Source organism: Falco punctatus (assembly GCF_963210335.1).
Source record: "Falco punctatus genome assembly, chromosome: 3".
Taxonomy (NCBI): domain Eukaryota; kingdom Metazoa; phylum Chordata; class Aves; order Falconiformes; family Falconidae; genus Falco; species Falco punctatus.
In genome coordinates, this window is record NC_137582.1 from 100,481,664 (window position 1) to 100,503,725 (window position 22,062).

Sequence of the window (22,062 nt, forward strand, 5' to 3'; positions counted from 1 at the left end):
GTGACTTGTCACAGGCTGGTATGTCGCCAGGGAATGCCCTTTTAGGAGAGGTGTTAACATTGGAATACTGTTGCCCGTTTATCTGAGAGAGGTGTAATTTTTAGAGTTCTTGTCTAAAGGCTGTTTCTACTTGTTTTCGTTTCACTGCTAAATTGATGAATGTTGCCTGTTCTTCAAAGCTGATTAATCAAGATCTTAACATGTTGTTTAGATTAAAGCAGCTTTATATTTCATTAGAAAAATATTATGTAATGATTATATTTGGACCTCATCTTCTTTTTCTTTTCCCCTGCTAGTATTATTCCGTGGTGGCCTTCAAACAAGGGATCCTGTTAGATTCTCACTGGGTGGCCAAGAGGCAGAAGATTGCAAGAGTTATAAAGATTCATGTTTGTTTTGGGTAGAGGCTTCAAAGTCTCACAGGCTTCCTTACACAAGGATGCAGTCAGGAAACGGGAAGGCAGGGAAAAAAAATTCTGAATCTGTTTTATATAAAAAGGGGATCATAGAGCCACCATCCTTGCTTAGCTTCAATGGAAAGGCAGTATAGCAATGGATTTCTTTGCACTACGTCTTTGATGTTTGTGTTAGTTGCCATCAATAAAGCTTCCTTTTTTCTTTACATGTACACTTCAGTAATGTAAAATACAGTGACACATTCATAAGGCAAATAGTAAATAGTGCACTAAAGCTTAGCGACTTAGTGTGTATATCGAGGTGCTGGATGATGGGATGTATTCCAGTCCATATGTTCTGCAGATTCCAATTAGTAGGACCCTCCTGCTATGTGGGATAAAGTGTGAGTTAGGATTTAAAGCTGTGTATTTATTTTTTTATAAGTTATTGAAGGAATTACCTCATCAGTTCCTTCCAGTACTAAAGATAACTCACTCATGTGGCTTGCCCAGGCTGGTCTGTATCTGGAGGGCTTGTGATTTTGTTGTATATCACCCATGTTAGTCATTTTATTAGATGATGTTAAGATATGGCTGTAAATCAGAATTCTAACACGATATTATGAATGTCAGCAGGAACACTCATCTTTATATACCATGTCAGAGTACTAGCACTTAAAGAATTGTGTGCTGTACTAAGGATGGATGACAATAAAAGGAAGAAGCTGTATTTTGTCTTATTTAGTCAGTTGAATCCTTTCATGAAGAAAGGAAGGAAATCTTTAGTGTTAATATACGGTGGCTTGTATATGTTGTTAGTGGTGTTATCTGTTAGATTTGAAATACCTGGTGGTCTTGGTCAAGAAAACTGTTATCTGTGTGCTTTCTAGCTGTAACTTTTTTCTTTTTAGAGTCCCACCTTCCCACCCCCTCGCGTGTTTGGTGGTGTTTTTTTTTTTTTTTTTTTTTTTTTTTTTTTTTGGAGGCTTCCTGTTAATGGAGTTGCACATAGGAAGTGATTCAGATTGCAGACTGGACACAGGCAACGTGTGTGCATACGGAGATGCTGTGGGATAGGCAAGACTTCCTTTCAAAGTCACCATGGAGCAGAAATCCCACGGAGGAATGACTCAGGAGGACTCTGTACTTGAGTCATTTCTTTGAAACTGTTACCCATTGTCAGTATTTGCCTACACAGGCGTTTTTGCTTGTGCCCTTTATGTTTGTTAATAGGTTAAAATCTATATTGCTTTTGTGGTGGAGGAGCTTTTTGTTTAAGTGGGGAACTGAAGTTACAGAATGCCCAAGCAGTGTCTCAGCCTGCCATCAGGGGCATGCTGCAGAGCACCCCAGCACCCTAACCCTGAGAGGGGTGGGTTGGGGCTTCATCTGGGTCTGTGGAAGCCAGGATGTATGGAAAGGGCAGGGGTCTGCTCTGTCCTGCTGCAGGGATGTAGCCAGGGGCATCTCTAGGTGAGGAGATGATGTGCGGCTGAGCTCTGTAGCAGGGCATAGCCTAAAGCTGGCTTGCTCAAGGCTGCCTGGGCAGGCAGCTGAGATCTCACCCATGCTGCTGCTGCTTGGCCAAATGACTATGTGACAGAAGCTGACCTGTCTTGGAAGCTTCATTTTAAATCATAACTTCTAGTCAGTCGCCCACTGATTTAATGAAACTGAGGAGTGGCAGCACATGCTGCAGTGTTACAAACTGGTCAGAACCCAAGCTGGTTAATTGAACATTAAACAGCACTACATGGGAAAAATCAAGCAAATTTAGTGTTCTTGGCAATAGTTACCCTTGTTTTCCATTTCAGGAAGATCTAGGGCTCTGTGAAATATAACTAGAGATTGTCGTTACAAGTCCTACTCCAGTCAGCTTCCCAAGACCTCTTACACTAAGCACTGACTCTCAAGTCTGCTCCAAAAACTCTGTAGGTTACTAAAAATAGACACTACAGCATTCGATTGTTGGAAGATTAATGTTATGGATCCTATGGATATAAATTACAGTTCCATTTGGGAAGGTTTGCTTGTCTAAATCCTGCATAAATACCTTCAAGCAAATATTAAAGAAGGTGGTGGTGGTGGGACATTTTAATTTATTTTGGGTTTCTATTGGAGTACTTGTTCCAAGAACTGACTTCAGTTGGACTATAGTGGCAGAAGATGAAACCTGATATAATTGCCATTAAGGGATGAGAAGATCAAAGCAGTTTTGGAAAACAAACCTGAGAAATGGTGTACCAAGTTTGTCAGTCTAAAGGTGTTCTGTTGATTCAATGAGCATCCTTGCCACAACACATTCAGAGATGAGAAGCCTTACGAATGGAAGCTATAATGGCTGTTACATAAGGAAAAAATCAGTTTTGTCTCTGAAGTGGAAGGTGTTCAGTCAGCCTTCCTTTCCTGCTTCTCTGCCTGAGAGTCACTGCTGCAAAAGAGAAAGCTGTGACTGTTGGTTATGCTTAGGGATCCTTATGTTGCTGGGATGGTACCAAGGGACACTTATCTGATGATGCTTGCAATAGTATACACAATGGTAATAAGATAATGTTGTTGTTTTAGTATTCTAATCCCTGATAAAATAATTTACTTCTGTGAAGAACTGTCTCTTTAACAAAAAAAACCCAACACAACAATTCTCCCTTCTGAATTTGTTACCAATATAATTGTGTGTATATATATACATATTTTCTTAGTGTTAATATGACTAAAAGTTGGATTTCTGATTATGAAGGTATTTTCTTTATTCTAGAATACATCCTAACCCTTTCAGAGAAGATGGTTAAAAGTGAGTGACTGTTTAAAGATACACAGACAAAAAATAATAAAAAAAAATCTGTTTGGAATTTATTTGCCTCTTCTTGCAGTACCCTTTTAGAAACCTGAATGTATTTTCTTCCCTATCTGTTGTGTGCTTTTCCATTTATTTCTGTATCAAGACAATAGACTCTATTTAAAAAAAAAAAAAGTAGAAATGAAGTTATAACTCCTGTGTTTTCATGGACATGGAAATTTTCTCAAGTCCAGGTTGTTCAATTATTTTGCAGTGAATGTTGCAAGATCATTGAATGTTTACAATTATTCACAGGCGTTGTAACCCATAGGAAAAAAAAAAAGTCAATGTTTGCATTGTTGATTTGTTTTTGGAAAAAAAGACTTTTTGGCAGTGTAGAATATGTATATGTAATCAACTCTGGAATTTTAAGTGTAGTGAGAAGGATATAAGAGGAAAATGCCTGCATTTTTTTATGAGTGTGATTCATAAGAGATGTGTTTGCTTATGGTTAATATCCAGTGTTTCTTGCCGCCTGAAATATAATGTCCTGTGTCTGTGCACAAAACTCCTTCACTTGGCTCATCTTGGGTCTTGACTTGGTTTTGGTTGATCTCCGTTGTCTTTAGTCAGAGGCAGCTGTATTTTCCTGGTGTATACCAGGGGTAAATGCTGCCTCTGCACTCAGGCCAGATTCCCTCAGTGGTTTATGTCTGCAGTGCACCATGCCATATGGGAATGGGTACAGTCGAACCCTAGCTAAAGCCATGGTACTGGAACTAGCTGAAATCTGATTGCCGTGGTACATCCCTGGCAGTGTCCAAGGCCAGGCTGGATGGGGCTCTGAGCAACCTGGTGCAGTGGAAGGTGTCCCTGCCCTTGGCAGGGGGTGGGAACTAGATGGTCTTGAAGGTCCCTTCCAACCCAAACAGTTTTGTGAGTCTGTGTCCTGGAGGAACCCACAAACTGTAATTTCTAATTGCACCATCAATGATGACAGGCTTGCAGTACCACCCCCCAGGTTTGTTTGTGCAGTCCCACAAGACATCATGCTTAGATGCCTTCTGGGTGCTCAGCACCGAGGCATGCAGCATGGGCATGCTTCCTGCTGTCCTGATGGGTAGGTGCATCCAAACCCGGAGGTCTTGGGAGAAGGAGGAATGTGAAAGTCTGAAAGGGGTTGGCTGGAGCAATGCAGGGGAGCTCCCTCTGCTTTCCTTGAAATGGATGTCAGCGTTTTTTAAAGAAAAAAACCCAAACAAACCCAAACCACACCAAACAACAAAACCCTATGTTGCCACCACCAATACAACCCTCCGCAAGGGTTCTAGCTCTGCTTCCTGGCACTGGGGGGTCTGCAGCTTCAGAGGAGAAGGCAATGTGAAGGTGGCGGCCCATCAGCAAAAAGGAAAGCTGGCACACCTTTTGGGGGTCCGGTAAGAAAAGAAAACGTGAAAGATGCCTGTCCTCTTAAATGACTTTATTATTTACAGTGGAAGAATGCAGTAGATGCATCTGCTTCTGTTCTGCCTGTATCTGAGGTTGTCGTGTTGGTACTGGTATTATTTCTGTTCTGTGTCACCCCAGACATCTTCTAATATGCAAATATCGCTACTTACTGAAAACTAAAAGCAAGTTAAGTATAGAACTAATGCCATCTGGTAGTTGAGACAGAAAAGTTAGATAATTAGCTGTTCTTGTCAAGGGACTGTGATTAAAATAGGCCATTTTCATAATAGTGACTAGTTTGTAGGGACTTCCTGAAAGCCACCTGGGATAATGATAATGAAAAGAACAAAATTAAAAAGGAGGGGGAGGTGGTGCCGTTATATAGCTCATGATGGCTTGTGTAAGTGAATTAAGTTAGCTTTTAATTTGAAGGCCCTTATTTTGGTACTTTGGAAAGAAACCTAGATTGAGTTTTCTGGCTTTGTTTGGCAACGTGACACAACCAGCTCAGCCAGGTGACTGCGGGGGACCCTTGCAATTTCTGTGCACAGCCCCCGTTTTGTTGATCACGTCCTTACTAACTTGAAAGCGCTGTTGGCATAGCTCATCTTTAAAGACGACTCTAGTCTGAAGAACCTGGTGGGTCCTGCTCAGGGAATTTGTTCCTTTTGGGGAATTAGCACTATTAAGAAAAACTAGATGAGGAAAAAAAATCAGAATGCCGTTACCGTTTTTTTTTTTTTTTTTTTTTAATCAGGTGATGATCACGATATGCATAGCAATGTTTAATACAAATTCTTACAGATAGGTATCTTTTAAGGAAAAAGCTGTTTGGCAAGTAGTAGTGGAGAGTAACCTAATGGTGTAGTGGGGGGAAGGATCTGTGTAGCTTTGGCAGCTCCAGCCCCCTCTCCAGCACTGTGCAGGGGCTCTGTGCTCCCTTTGGCCTTTCCAACTGAAATCTTCTCCTCCTCATCCAAGAAAATAGCAGCAGGGAAACCTCCAGAGGCTGAAGAGTACTTGCTCTTTCCTGCATGTGGATTCCTTAGTGGATGCCCTATGCCAATGTGATAGAGTAACTTTAATCAGTGAAGTCTGACCTGAATCATCTTCTAAGCTGAGCGAGTCTCTTTGGGAACAGGGTGTTAAGGGCAGCTATGCTAAGTGGACTAGTAGGGTAAAATAAATGAATAGTAAAATGGCAAAGGGAGAACACTCTATAAAATTGGTATTATTTAATTAAATACATTTTCACTTCAGATGGATAAAAATCCTAGCTCTAAATGAGAGAAATTGAAATTTAGTTGCTGCTTACTTGGTAATTCTAATTAAAAGCTCCTCATGCTGTTTCAGATAGAGGTTTGCAAGACCAGTGTGGCTGTAATATTATTCTCGTACACAATGTGCTGCAAACCTCTTCTGAAAATGTAAGCAAGTTGAGAAATTAAAACATGGGCAAGAAGTAAAAGTATATTGGCTTTTCCATTCTCCTTGCAAAAAAATCTGCTTCTAAATTATTTTCATTAAATGAAGCTTTTATGTCCTTTTATTCCTTGATTATGAAAGCAATGATTTGAAAAATTCAAGATATTGAGGTCTCAAAAGTGTCAGGGATGCTCAGCTTTTAGAAAACATAAGTAAACATTTCAGTGCAATATGCTCAGAATAAATTGTTGTGAGTGTTTGTGGATATAGAAATATTTCTGATCAGTTTAATAGGTCAAACTTCATATCATTAAAAAGTTAATAAATGTAAGGATGCATGACCAAGTTAATATAAGTCTCTAAACACTGTCTGTAAAAGTGTGATGCACATAATGAGTACTTACCTAAGGCTTGTTGGAAGAAGTGTTGAATCTGAACGCTGCCTTAGGAATTTTTCTTTTTTAAGGTTGGGAAAATTAAACTATTACATTGCTTTTGAAGTGTTTTCCCGAAAACTATCAAAAATGGAAGATCCATTTTAGCTTCCAAATACAGGTTGTCACTCATGCTTTAAGTTCTGCCTACCCATGAGTTGTTCCAACATCCTTCTATGCTCAGTGCTCTGACGGCCACAGTTCTGCTCTGTGTTATTTCGTTTTTTTGTGGCAGACCTTTGCATTATGCCCAGACAATCTGACTTTCCAGCATTCTTTGTGGTTTTATTGCTATTTACTTATATGGGAGAAAATGGGCTGTGAAGCTGACAGCCAAGCTGAAGCAAGAACAGGTTTTTCACATGGTGCTGTTATAACTGGCTTCAGATAAATCTTGCAAGTGAGCAAGTGACTGTTGAAGGTATGAGGTAACAGAAAGGCTGGGTGGCTTTGGTTGAGCGCTATTAAATCAGACTGCTCTCTTGATGGCAGTTAGTTGAACTTCATGTGGTTTTAAAATTCAGATTTTTTTTCTTTTTTGTTGGGTTTTTTTTTCTTTTTTCTTTTTTTTTAGAAACTAGGGCTTTTTTTTTTTTGCGGTATGACAGACCTTTAGGTATTTTTTTTTCTCCCAACTTGTGTTTCTCTAATGTGCCAGAATTTTTTCACATCTGCTTTTTAATGAGGTGTCTGATTATATGTTTTGGTTCTGTCCTCTTCTTAGTACAAGCTGGTGAAATTCAGATTTTCTTGTAGATAAGCCTTTGGCCTTTCAGTTGCTCCTGCCCTGTGAAGAAATTATTTCCTTCAAGTCAGCCAGTCTGCAGCTCCAGCTGTGACTGTAGACGAATGTTCTTGCAGGGTCATATACTGTAGTTCTGAACTTAAATAAAAGGATTAGCAAGAGTTCACTTGAAGGGAATACCCGCTTAATTTCACAATAATAACTATGAGAATCCATAGGGAAAACCAATAAAGCTTTACTATTAAAATTGTTAACAAATGATTATTCCACCCTGACCCCCCATCCCCTTCCTGCTGTTGCTGTGCTTTTGGGACAGCAACAAAGGATGAGATGACCTGGTTCAGGGGAGTACTTTGGTCCCTGGCCTACAAATTATCTTTTTCTTGAAAAAGAATTGAAAAAACAATGGCATTTATGAAGGCAACAATGTTTTCTGAGGTTTCATGCAATCTTCTGCCCCAAAACTTTGCTTGGTACGAAGGAAGAAGGGGCATGAGGTGGAGAGCTCTGCTGGGACCAGCTCTGACAGCCAGCAATGCCCAGGGGATGCATCTCGCTGCTCCAGGAGAGCATGGACATTTTCCACAAACTGCTTTGAATGATCCCTGGCAGGAAGGGAGGTTTTCCAGGGTGAACCTCTTTGGCTGCGTACATAGACCTCATTGTCTTGTCTCAAAGAGACGGGGGGAGAGCAGAGGGGCTCCTGGCAGGGGGCTTCCTCCCTCAGTAGGATCCCTGTAGGCTGATGGGGGCTGGGCTACGGCCCCTTTCCACACCAGCAACCGGTGTGAAGGGCCAAGCCAGTACTGGGGGCAACAGTCTGATCCTTGAGGGCTCTCCTGTCCCTAATGGACATGTGAGGAAAGCATGGAAGGAGCTGGGTGACAGTGACCTTGGCTCTTTCCCCAGCATTTCTGGACTGCCAGCCTCAGGAAGCACTGTTATTGGAGTAGTCAAAGCAATACTTGTATCCATTTCCTTGGGAAGGAAACTAAGAAATTAAAATTGAGTAATGCGACTGCCCTGCTGAGTTGAAGAAATAAAACAGACAAAAGTTGTCTAATTTTAAAGCTCAATATTAGCTTTGGTTTTTTTGCTTCATTTGGGCTTTGGAGGTGGTTGGTTGGTAGACTGGTGACCCTCTTGAACCACTGGCTAGAAAATGCCACAGTGCCCATCTGGGTTGCCTGCCAGGAGCTCCTGGTGTTGAAGCCAAGGCATGAAGGCTGGTGCATGAACAAGTCTCCCCAGTAATTATCTGAGGTGCTGCCTGAGCTCAAACTTAGCATGAAGAACTGGGAAACGTTTTGGGTTCTATCAGGTGCTTTTCTGTTCCTCATTTTTACTTGAAAGACTTTGGCCCTTTAAGACATGTTTATGTATCTAGGATATATGTGCATATATATCTATATCTATATATATGTTGTAAAAGCATTTTTCAATCTTTGTTTCATCAAAAGACCATCTAATACTTTTTTTCAGAGAAGAAAAAAATCTGTGGACAGCACTGTGCTGTGTTTCAACAATGGTTTTCACTTGGGACCAGATAAGAATCAGACTAAACTTTGAATGTTGACTGACTCTTTTATTTCTCTCCTCCTTTTTTCTTGCTTGCATTGCTCAAGAACATGATTTCAATTTTCCCTCCCCATGATCATGTTGTAGACCACCCTTTGAAACTGTAGGGACCACCAGCAGTCCATAGGGATGGCTGAGGAGCTGCAGTCTGCATAGAATTTCACATGAACTTTTGTTCTTTGCTATACCCTTGCTCCAGCACTGAGCCAGCTGTTTCTAATGGTCTCTTCTTTAATACCTAATGTGGCTTTTATTAGTCACAAGTGGCAAGTGAGTCTAAAGGTACTAATTGCAGCCAAATAAATTAGGCATGCTCTTTTTATCAACTTTCTTTTGTCATTGGTTGGTTGGGGTTTTGGGGCTGTATGCCCAGGTAAGCAGCCTGGGCTTTAGAGCTGTTCCCTGTTTTTCCTACGTTCTTCAATGATCTCGCTGAAAGAGGTCACCCTGCAGAAATTGCAGAGATTCTGTTGGAAGAGGCTTGAATTATAAAAGCATGTTTCATGGAAACAGTTGGCGTGGTGTTTCCAAGTGGCCTGGCTTCATTTTAATTTGACTGGATTTCCAGAAACTTATTTTTGTAAGGTGAAAATTGTAGCCCAAAGCTGCAGCTAGTGGGACAGCTGTCAGGTGTGCCCTGTGTCTGTGCGATAGGTCCTGCGTTGGTGCACTGATGGGTTCACAGTAACAGGATTTAAATATGGACGGGGAACAGCAATGTCGGATCCATCCCACTTTTCCCTCCCTGCCCCTTGGAAAAGCCACTTAGTAACCCGAATGCACACCAAGTCTATAAGATGCATTTTGGGTAAAGTCAATTTACACTAGCAATTAAAACGTTCTATGTTCTGTCGCTGAAAAATGCTGCTAGGTCGGTCGCCACTGGGAAGGGTGAGTGGGGTTCTTTGTTTCACGTGTCACCCAGAGATCGCCAGCCATGCCGTGTCCTCTAAGCCACACCTGGGCAGCAGCTCATGGCCCTGGGACCTTCCTCCCCGTTAATTCTGAGCTGCCTCGGTGCAGGCTGAGTGGGTTGTGTGGCTGGGAAGGAAGGTATGTGTTAGCCAAGGTGGGCTGCCGCTGCTCCTGTAATGTGAGGGTGAAGGGAGCACCACTTGACTTCTGGGTTATTTATTTTTTTTTAGGTTTATTTGATCTGAGAGCTAATGAATTTACTTAGTTATTTATTTGTAAGCAGAGAAAATATGAGAGGAGTCAGTAATGAAATCATGTCACCTGCTCATGACGTTTTCCAAGTTATTTCTTAACACAGAGTGCGCTGGAGCTTCTGTGTAGTAAGTGTTGAGGCTCTGTGGACTTTGAAGACAGCTACATAAAATTGGTGGTGTGAAAGGGCACAAATTAGAAAAATGATCACAAATCTATTTTTCCTCACATCAATTAAATTCTAGTATTTATGAAAGTGTTTGTGTGCATATACTAATACTAGGCGAGCAGTTTTAAATTCTGTAGATGGCGAGATGGGTATGTGCATGTAGGTTTTATAAGCTTCATCTCATAATAAGCAAGGTGTAGCAAAGCAGAGTTGTAGCCATACCCAGAGTGATGCTTTGCTGGCCTCAGTAGGCACCTGTGCTGTCCATGAGAGAAGTAACTGTGTTGAAGCAGCACAAAAGCAGAATGTTCTTCCATGTGTTATAAATTGCTAGAAATTGGGTAGGACCTACTGAGAGATTGCTTCTTGCAACTTTGATTTGATTAAGATAATTTTATGGTGCGTATAAGGGAGAAAATGTGTGCTATAGGTGTCATTTGTAATAAAATGTAGCATCCTTCATAAAAGCAGACCAGTTGGCACACTGTTACGAAGTAGTACTTTTCTTGTATCCCCGAAAACATGTTTTGCCCATGAATTTCATGGTGATATGCTCATAGACATGGGAGTTAATTGTAGTACACAAAACCTGAAAGGTTAATTTGCTAGCTAGCTTACTGCATAGTCACTCTTTGTTAATCAAGCAGACGTGTGCAACATTAGGAGCACATGTTTTTTCTAATTCAGGATTTGATTTATAAAGGGAAGACTTTGCAGAGATACAGTATAACTAATGTAAGTTGCAGAGTCTTTTACTGTGCTTGTGGCTATAAAATCAAAATGCAGCTCTGAAGAATGCTGTGTCCAAAATTTTAAAGCATTCTTTGTACCTGGATGCTTAAGAAATACAGAGCTTTCCAACTGAGACTGAAAAGGAAGGAAAAATGTTAAGAAAAGACATGTTTCATATTCAGCATAAGTCATTATTTCTGCAAAATATAACCATAATTTGGAAATGCTATTTCTTGCTCTGTGAGAATTGAAGAACTTCTCTGTGGGCAGTGTGAATTAGTATCAACAAGTGAATGTGTGGATACAGCATAGTTTCCAAATCATTAAACCAACTAGGGATGACTGCTTCTCTTTTGATACTTCTATTTTTACATATCATGTTGATTTGCCATCTATAATTAGTCTTGTTAGTAATTGCATTTCTTGCTGTTCTAGTTCTGCCTCAGATGAACGTACCATAGCTTCGTTTGAATGCATGGGGAAAAAGTCTAAAGAAAAAATTAGATTAAAAAAAGAACCACATGAACAAAAAACCACTTCCAAGTGCAGCGTAAGACTGATCTCTGAAGTATTACTGCTCTACTTGCTGTGGATTCGGTGACTTCTGCATTGTGTAACGTGCTTATATTTCTTTTTAAACATTTAGGAGTTCCCCAGACCTTTTTGTTATGTGGTTGCTGAAGCCTTATCCTGGGACAGCAGCAGTGATTGATGAGCGCACTGCAGGTAAGAAATCAGATGGATGCCATGTGCTATGGCTGTTCATTAACTTTCCTCACATTGTTTAGGTTAAGCTTCAGTAGCAGCAGTCTTTAGCATTACAGGATCAAACCTGACTGAATGCAAAACATAAATCTCTTGTCTACGTGAATGTCTACATATGTCTCTCTGTAAATCATCGTGAGCAGGTTTTTGGTTTTTCTCCTAGATTTTGGGAACTCTGACAACAGATGACGTTGCATGTAAAATTGGGTTTTAATGATCAAAAGATTATTAAAAAATATGGTCTGTCATTTCTAATTCTTCCATCAAACCACCTGCTCCTGCAGGAGTGAGTTCCAGCTACTTTAAGTTAGACCAGATTGGAGCATCTATTCCAGAAGGCTTTATTTCTCTAAATCACACTTGGCCTGCTAACAAATTTTTGATGTTTGCCCCTTAGCAAACTTTTAACCAGTTAGTCTGCTAAGAATTTGGTGACAATATCTCCATGAAGAAGAAAACAGAACACTTTTTGGTATATTCGTAGTTAATTCCATCTGTATCCCAGAGGGGAGATGCTGGCTCTCCAGTGAGTTCTGTTCTTCTGCTCCTTGTGATCCAATTTCATTCACTCAGATTTTGCACTTGGTTCTGTAGTAGCCATGACTGCTCTGATGCAGGTTTCTGCTACATTTCTGTGTGTCTTAGTTAAATGGAGACTTCACAAGATTCATTTTTCTTAATAAACCCACTCCTGTCAAATAGATGGATGTGATGGAAATGCCGCAAAAAGAGATCATGTGCCAGCACATGTGTGTTTCTTCGCACAAAGCTGCAAACTCTTCCTCAGTCCTCTTGTGTACAAGAGTTATCTGATGTTGATAAACTCTGAGATTATTAGGAATATATAAATATCCTATGTAATTGATTAGAATGGTGGGAGCAAACCAGCTGCTGCTATTCTAGCCTTTACCCTTACCACTGTGTAAAAGCATTTCCTGAACTTTTGGATTTGATTTCACACAAACAGTTATAAGTCTAAGCCTGAACAGAAAGACAATTTCAGCGTTTCTTGAGTGGTTTAAGTACCTCGTCTTTGAGGCCGTGCCAACTCAGGATATAGCTGTCAAGTTGCTGATACCCTTGGAGGTCAACCCAAGCTTATTAAAGCCTACCCAAAGGCCAGCAAAGGTTGATCTTGACTCAATCCTTGCTCTGTCACAAGCTCCCTGGGACACCACAGGCACATTCTTTGGTCCCCATATCCGCGGGAGGTAAGTGCCATACATACCTATGTGCTTGCGATTCTGGTAGAGCAGATGGTGGGCCCAGAGTACTTTTTTTTTACAACTCTGATATGCCCAGGGCTCTGCTGAGCTTTCTGTGGGTGTGGGGGCCACTTTGCTGTGCTGGTCACAGAGAGCTGCTGGGCAGCTGGTGCCCAGCAGTGAAGGGGTTGCTACCAAATGTGGGCTGTGGCTACAGTAAAAGGCTTGGGCTCATATGTAAGTGATGTCTCAGCACATGCATGGGCTTTGTACCTCTGGGCTTCCAGGCACTCTCTTCCTTTGTAAGAGTATCACAAAGATAAATATGACGAAGGCCGTGTTGTGTTTGGGTTGGGACCAGCTGTGTATCTAACACAGGCACGCTGTTAAAGAGGTGTCTTAAGGGAAGGGCACAAAATATACAAATGGATGACCCTGGAGTTGAGTTAATTCTGCAATGTGCAGGCTGTGAGAGCATAAACGCAGTGAACGTATCGGAATGTCACTATCAGTCAGGTCAAGGGACCACGTTAAGGCTGGACCCTTAGGGAAGGATGGCAGCCTCCTGTCCCAGGGAGGGACCGGGAGCTGATGCCAAGAGAGGGGAGCAAGTGCAGCACGTGGCTCTTCCCAGATCAGCCTCTCCTGATCCACAGATGAAGGACCTCTGAGTCAGTGCTGGCTTCTCTGTTTGAGCAGTCTTGGCTATCCTTTCCCCTTCTGTGAATGTGTCAAGTTATGTTTTGAACCCAGGTGAATATTTAGGCTCCGCAGCTTCACACTGTTCAGAATTCCCTGGCTTAATACTCTGTGTGTGTGTGTGAGGGAGGGAGCACCCCCTGAAGTTAGCTTTGAACACCCTACCTGATGACTCAGTTATACCTGGGGGCTGGGAAGATGTGCTAGGGGAGGGTCAGGAGCTGAACTGTGCCCTCGCTGCTCCGGTGTGGCGGTGGGAAAGGGTGGTGGGTGCTAAGCTCTAAAGAAGGCATCTTGGTAAGTAGCTAGACTAAAATCTTCCTGATGTGAGATGAAACCACAGGGCTTCTGTGGATTTCCCATTGCTGCTGCCTTCCTGATGTGTAGGTCTGAGGCAGCTGCTCAGACCTGTCTTGCTCTTTGAGCTCATTTCCCATGTTTTTTAATATAATTTGGGTTTGTGTGGCCATTATGTTCTGTACCTCCTGGAGTTCCAGAAAGCAACAGAGAAGATGCTCTGTCTCCTGAGCTGTGAGGCAGTTGTCCTGGCCATTTCCACCCCCACCCCCACACCCCCCCCGGCAGTATTCAAGATTGTGTGGAAGAAACCATCATAAGTTTAATGTATCTTTAAAATATCCTGGTGACAAATGCTCAGTAGATTGAGCCTCCCAGCACCACATTAAAATACAGGACCATTAATCAGAATTGATCTTCCCCCCCCCCCCCCCCCCGCCCTTGTATTTCTTTTGTACACTCAAAACATTGCTTTCAGGTTCACAGAAACTTTAGATAGATTAAAAAGAAAAAAAAGGGAATTACCCAACAACACTTTTCAAAGCAAAAATAATTGCACTGAGGACCTGACTGCACATATTCCAGCTAATGCGTCAAGGCTGTGGAAGGAAGTGTGGTCACTGCGTGAAGCTGCCTACCTTGCTTAGAGGGAGTCACAAAACTACACTGTGCAATATGTACGATATTAACCATTGTGGTGGGATTGCCGAACTGGGAAGAGCTATGGCTTTTCTGAAGGTGAGCCTCTCTGGAAAGGTAAAATTTTATATTGTGGGTGTGCTAAGTGCAGGATACAGAGTACTACACTTCTAGGAGTAAAGGCTTTTAAACTTCTCTAAAAGCAACCAGAACCAAACCCAACTCTTGGCCAAAATCTTAGCCAGTTGAAAGAGAGTAATTTAATTGTACTGAAAGAGATTGGTTTAATTATACTGATTTTTCCTTGTTGTCAAAGAATATTTGGGAGACAGAATTAATGCAGCTGAGTAAAAGCTGGGTTTCTTTTTGCTCTCTGTATTTGTTTTTCTTCAAAACACAATGGAGATCTTTCACTTAATGTCTGTTCCTGATTACAGAACCAACTTCATGTTGTACACCTATTTCCATCCTGTCTGCCCTCATTTTCCCTTCTGTGCCGATGTTCACAGCAAGTGATAAGGCAGCTGTTACAAAGCATTGCCTTGATGCGCAAGACCTTCAGCTGTATCCTTATGAGATACAAGGCCAGTTGGATGTAGTGTGGTGCTTAAGGCTTTCTCAGTTGAAGATGACTCCACTGCATTTGTTCTAATAGCTCATGGAAAAACATGCAAGATAGCCAAGCCGGCTTTCTCACTTAGAGGAAACTCTTGGGCGCCTTGTTCCTCAAGTCCCCAGAAAATGTGCAAAGGTTTTCCCCTGAATCCCTTCTGGGAGGCTGATGGACACCGAACTTGTCTGGGGTGCAAAATGACCAGCTATTTAGTGAGGAACCAAGAGGAAGAACCTCAAGTGAAAAAGCTTGTGAGACTAGGACTGTGGCTGAACTGTTTGGTTGCCGTTTTAAGCCTTCAAAAAGGGATAGTGGTGGGGAGAAGAGCAAACCCACTGCTTTGCTTGACAGTGTGGGAAGGAGTGGTTGAGTAACAGTGTTGTGAGTGTTTGGAAGGGGAGAAAGTGACTTGGCCAATTTGATTAGACTAAAGAGAAATAAGGTTTATCCATAGATCATCTGGATGCATGTGAATATATGGAGGAGGACTGTTTCTTGCCAGAGGCTTGTATAAAATTGAAAAAACAGCGGCGTGTTTTTTTCTGTAGCAGGATATAACTAGATTGTAAACTTTGGCAGGACTCTTAATGTTGAATGCTTCTTGAAACTCTGACAATGTTTTTGTAAAACTGATTCTGGAACTGGAATAATTGAGAGTTTTTCTATATTCTCCCACATGTTAATTAGGTGAAACAGTAAGTTTTATATTTGTCCAGAAAGAGGTCAAAGCAAACAAGAAATCGAGAGTGGAGGAGCCAAGCAAGGATAAGTAATGAGCCAATTTCTCAAGCTGGCAATGACATACCAAGAGTTTGGAAAAAGTAGGCTTGCAAGCTTCCTTTATTATTATAACCTCTTGAACAGAATAATCCAGTCCAAAAAGCTATAAACGCTTTCCAATAGAGAAGTTTATGACCTAGTTTCTGACTGTAACACAGTATCACAGTGTGTGGAAAGAACTTGCACAAAGATGCTGGTGGCAGTGCCTCTGGAGCATCGTATTAGAAGCTCGGTGTATTTAGGCATTCCTGTCTTTTGCAAATACTTGCTAAGTGGAGTCAAGTGGATTGAACTTGAAACATTGGGTGGTTTTTTTTTTTTTTTTTTTTTTTTTTTTTTTTTCAGGAGACACAGACATTTAAATGCCTGGGTTGGCATGAAGAATTTTCATAGGATGTCTGAAATTTTTTAACAGAGCGCTGTTTGGAAAAATAATCATTCTAGGGTTATTTCAACAATAATTCAGCAATTATAGGATGCCTTTCTAGATCCAATGTTCCTCTGGAGCAGTGAAGAATCAAAAAAAGGTGCATTTAGTCTGTTCACAATTATAAATCTGCTCTGGAGAGAGGCAGGGAAAACTTTGATTAAACTTCATTCTATTCATAGGCTTCCTGTGAGGAGATGAGGGGAATGTGCGGGTGGGAACAAAAATGTTGAACTTGTGATCTGAACAGCAAATTCTCTTAAATTGTAGAGATGTTTCTCTTTCCTTCTGTGTATACCCTTGCAGGAGGCATCAGACCAGCCCATGTTTTGATTAGCTGCCCTGGTGAGAGGCTGGCTGACACGGCACTGCTGTGCCGGGGGGTGAAGCAGCACAGAAGTAAACTAGACGAGCTGTTTCAAGTTGGAGGATTTTGGTTTTGCTCCCTTGTCCTGTGACTCACTGATGCCGCAGAAAGCAAGGGAGCTGTGCTGATCTCAGTCAGCTGTGCTGTGACCAACAGCATCTATCCCTTTCTTCTGCCTTTTCAAGGAGGTTGGGAGTGATCTTGAAAGCACAGCCTGTTCGTGTCTCAGCTAAGAAGAGTTTCTGAATGCTGTTGAAAGACGTTAAATAATATTTGGTTAGCACAGCAAGAACTATAGTTAAAAATTCTTGCAGTGTTTCAATTATAATTCCTTTATTATTTCAGTTGCTTATAAGTTCATGAAATGCTCATGTCTCAAGTTGAAATTTTCCAGCCTCGGTCTTGGCCTGACAGTGACCTTTCGTCCCTTTTCTTCTTTGCTGCTCTTTTCTCTGATGCATTAAGTGAACATGACTTGGGCATCTCATTTATAATGAGAAGAAAATAGTAGAAAAATACACTTCAGCTATTACTTTAAAACTCTGAGACTAAATAGCTCAAGTGGTGCAGCTTTTAGAGAAGTGGTGGTGAAAATCATCAGAAGTGCTTCTTGATCCTTATCAGAATCTGTGAGCAAGGGCCCTCGGGGGGGCTATTAACTTTAGGGCTCAAACTTAAACTTGCTGTCCACCATACACATGCATTGCACTCCTTCATAATTACCACATGCAGTTATTTGGGCCTGATCAGTGATGAGCTGAAGGAAACGGCAGTCCTTGGTGAAAGGGCAGGTCTGTTTTTCCCCATTTGCCATCACCCTGGTGAGCCAGAGCTTGTGGTGCAGGGACAGCGCGGCTGGCCAGAGCCGCACTGGGGCATGTGAGGGAGCCCTCTGGGTGCTCCTGTCCCACGCTTCAAATTGGAAATGTTGAAGTTTTTGGAAACTCTTCTCCCAAGAAAAGTGTTAAACAAAACACAAATTTTAAATAAATATTCTGACCAGCTCTACTCAAGCTGTAGGCTACGGTAGTTTAGAACCCAGTTGTCTGAGGGGATGGGATTTATATCTGGGATGGAAAAGGTAGAAATAAATTAACTGTTTTTGTTTAAATTAGTCTTGTTATCATGTCTATTTATTAACTTACACAGGGACTGCTGGTGGTGATGTTGCTAAACAGCAGGTTTGGGGGTTTTACTTCTTGACTCATGTGTTTCAAGACAGCCATGTGCTGGCCTGCTGGCTTGCGTGCAGGCACGCGCTGCCTTAGACTGAGGGTTTGGCAAGGGTGATCAGCACGAGTGTTTCTGCAAAACACTGTAAGAAACTCTTCATTTCTAGAATGGGTTTCTCTTGGTCTTTTCTGTTCCACAGGCAAATATTAATTCGTCTACACTCATGAATCGTCTGTGTGTCTATTGTTAAACGGATGTGTCATCCCAGTGACGGACAAGTGTCTGGAAGCTGCAGGGCAGCAGCAGAGAGGGCGAGAGCAGAACTGCCAGCAGATCTGGCAGAGGCTCCCGTTGTGCTCTCCGGCCCTTTAACATATGTTTTAAGTGAAATCCCTGACTGTGAGCCTCCTGTGTAACATCACAACTCTCTCACCTTGTAGAGGACTGTAGAAACTTTCTTCACTACCTTTCATGAACTTTGGTCACCTGCAAGACCATCCCTGGCAGGAGCTCCTGGGTGCTCTTCAGCCACTGCTCCAGCAGCACTGCCAGCTGCTGTGTGAAACTAAGGTGCCTGTGGCATAAACCCAGCTTTTCGAATTGCTGAAGAACCATTTCTTGTTGGCAAATAGTATTATATATATGTTAGGCTTAAGATTTATGGATCTCGGGATTTAAGATTTGGTCAATAAGCACAGAAGTCCCATCACAACCATTTACATTCCGATTAAATTTTAGAAGTGAATCTGCTGCATGGTAGACTGAAACAGCTATCTTAAAGTTGCATTGAGCTGTCATAAAAAGCAGAGTCTAATGCCAGAACTTGAAAGAAAATTGTTTTGTGTTGTCAGTTTGTCTTCAGAACAGGAGGAGGGGGACTGTTTTCTTTAAATCAGCCTCCAGATTTCAGTCCAACTTGCTGTTCCCTCCATGGGGAATCTTGACACGTGTGGAATCCTTCTGACCTGTCCCTGAGTGAATCACAAGCTTCATAGCCATCTCAAAGGCATCTGACAATGGGGAAAAAAGTTTGAGGGTTTGTTTTCCAGGGAAAACCTTGGATTCTGAATTCTTTCAGGCACCTGATACATAGCTAATTACTGAAACGGAATTGTTTGGAACAGGTACAGTAGACTTTGGATTCAGAAATTAAAATACAGCCCTTATCCTTAACTCTAGCCTTGCTCATCCTGTTTGGAACGAGCAATGCACACTTTGGTGTTGGCAGCAGGTTGTCAGTACCTCTGCAAATGTTGTGGGCAGGTGACAGTCAATGTGCAAGAAGTTTTACGTGAAACAAAGTAATCAAAACTTTCTTGAAAATGACAAACTTCTGTTTCAGTGATGCTTTCCTGGTCATTTCAGTCTGTTGTTGAAGCTACTGCTTTAGGTTTGCTCCCTGCTGTGCTGTCTTTGGCCTTTCAGTTATGTTTTTGAATGCCAAAATGTGGAAAGATAAGCATCTGTTTCCATCACAGATATTTAAATGAACACTCAGTTAGTGGAGTATCTAGAAATGTGTTGTTTTGATACTTTTGGCCCAAACTACTGCCTAAACTCTCCACTTGGATGGGTGTGTTTTTGCAGGGTTACAGCTAGGTGTTGGTTCTTTTGTCAGCTGTAGGATATTTAGGCAGGATTTCTGAACAGGAGCATGGAACTAATTTTATCATGTTGATTTTATATTCAGTGGTTTCTGCATTAACCTGTTCTTTGTAATCTTAACTTTAACTATAGGTGTAAGCATTCTGCCATCCAGAATGGGCTCTGGTGTTCAAAACTCCAGTAACAAAAGTCTTTCTGTCTCGGGGTACTTAAAAACTGACCGGTCATCCTTTAGCCAGTTGAATCAAGTTTAATGGGCAGTGGTAGTCTTAACTCACTTCCCTCTTCCTAGTTATTTCATTACGAAAGGATCTATGGTGATGAGCACTTTGGGAAAAATCAGTTTAACTCCTGAAATGCCGATCTGCTAATCCCTCTCGCTTTGTCACTTCCTCAGCCCCCATGTGCCCCCTCCGAAATGCGTGCTTTCTAAGTTAATACAAGACACGCTAGACATGTAACCCAGCATAGGCAGAAAAAGCTCCCTGAGAGTGTTGAAGCGACTCCCACGCAGTAAGTTCACGGCTTGCTGAATGCTACTGCTGTTCTGCTGAAGGAGGGATCAGACCAGCACTGTCTTGGTGCCTGGATAATTGTGCGAATGCGCCCTGGGTGCCTGACCTCCCCTCCCCCACCTTCCCAGGGCTCTCGAAAGTAACTATAATCCTCCTGGCTCCTGTTTTCTATGCCAGAAAAACACATCAGCTCTTAGCTTGGAAAACATCCTGCTTGGCAGATGTGCTTCATCCCGGGGAGGACGGCCCTCTCCCAGGCTGAACGCTCCCAGATCAGCTGCGTGACAGGTCTTTTCCCGACCCTCTCGGAAATGATTAATTCTGGTCATGGTGCTGCTCTGTGTACAGCCGGGGCGGTCTCTGTTCTTCTTTCAGGGATCCGTGTAGGAGGGCCGTGTTGTGGATTGCAAACCGTTGCTTTTGGATATTGGGGACATGTGGTGACTCATTGGTTTAGTTTATATGTCAGATGATAAGTCAACTTGAAAGTTTTAACTTGTTTTAGGATGCTTACAACTCAAAGTGGTTTTTTTTTTTGGTTTTTTTTGGGGGGGGTCACAATAGGCGCTCTTGCAGGGAAAGGTTAAGCTGAGGTGGAATAACTTGCATTTTGCAAGGAAGTGAAGAGGATGGTGGCTTCTTGCTGCAGGGCAGATAGCTGGGGCTCTGTTGGACGAAAGGGAGGGGGATATACCCCTATGTGCCACTGTGCTGAGTGGGCTGACTGGGATAGTTGAGCCTCTGCTATGTGCCCTGGTGCTGCTAAGCATTGTATCTAGCTGATAGAGGGAGTGAATTAGAAAATGCTCCATGTTTCTGTAAAAAATGACAGTTTATGTGACCATAAACTGGGAAAGGCAGCATGGGGCTGCCCAGTCAGGAAATCTTGGAGCAAGGAGGCACCAGTGAGATGGCAGACCCGGGGAAATCAGCACTCTGGAAACCAAGAATTGGGAGTTTTGCCACGGTCAAAGCAGGACTGAGCAGGAATATTGTCTTGTCAGCAGGTTCGCATTGCCGTTGTCCGATGGAGGTGGTGGCTGCTTGATTCCTGCGGGTGCCCAGCCTCGCTGTACTTTCCCGGGACAGAAGTCTTGGCGTGAGGGATTTCCCTGTGCAATGCAGTCGCTGTGGCTGGACGCCCCTTGGGTAGGGAGGTTGCAGGCAGCCGGAGCTCTGTTGGAGGCAGAGCTGCATCTCTGCCATCTGTAGGTTCAGATATGCTGGACATTAGGCTTGTTTCAAGCTGTCTTTTTCATGGCCATACCCTTCATCTGATCCCAATCATTATGAGATTAGTTTTCTTGAAATATCAGCACTTGTTAGCCCCCCTGGCTGGAGCAAACCACTTAGCCCACAGATGCGGGAAGGGTTGAATAGATTTTCAGTGTGAAAGAAATGCTGAGTTCCTAAGATGTAGAATTTATACAGAAGAATGGTCTTTCACCTGCAGAGTGTTGGTAAATGCTGGGGTTTTGTACTGTGGTCAAGGGCACACACTGATAAGCTGGTGGAAAAAGGGATGTGTGGTGTGGTAGATGTTTCTTCTAGGGAATGAACACAATAAAAATAGGAATGTGCATCAGAGATGGGGAGTGCTGACTTCTCAGAGCTTCTCAAATGCCCACAGGTTTAAAACTCTTATTATTTTCTGTGGGGACTGCATTGCAAGTTTTGAGCCTTCTGTTTTTCAAAATAGAGCCTTTGTCATCAAGAAAGGTTGAGTCCTTACTAGACCAAGATCTGTTAGAAATCCCCAAATTGCAGGCCAAGTGGAGAATTTTTGAGTCATATGCTGCACTTCTTGAGGAAGAGTCTGAAAATAAGCAAACATGAGGGTTTTGATGCTTTGGCAATTGAGGATTTGACCAAGGCTTTGGAAAAGGAGTATAAAATATAGAGGACGTGCTTTCATTTGTTTGGAGGGGACTGCTGCCTAGCTTGATTGCTTTGTATTGGCAAACACTGAATTTCAGTACAGATAAAAGCTGTAATATTTGCCACCATAAAGAAAAAAGACCGAGCTCTGGGTCCTGTATCTGAAACCCGTTCCCAGGTTTGTGGGTGCAGGTCCTTCCCACAGCACTGGTCTCCTGGGGGGGGCTGG

The 22,062-nt window shown here is 42.4% G+C and overlaps 1 protein-coding gene across 3 annotated transcripts in view; it reads left to right on the top strand.

The window, feature by feature from the left end:
- The window catches only part of LOC308061452 (uncharacterized protein), a 296,800-nt gene that overhangs the window by 69,967 nt on the left and 204,771 nt on the right, over positions 1–22,062 (top strand). For all 3 annotated transcript variants that reach the window (XR_013927233.1, XR_013927234.1, XM_080381414.1), the window contains exon 3: positions 11,517–11,596. The gene's annotated coding sequence lies outside the window, so the exon portion shown is untranslated. The remainder of the gene's footprint in view (positions 1–11,516; positions 11,597–22,062) is intronic.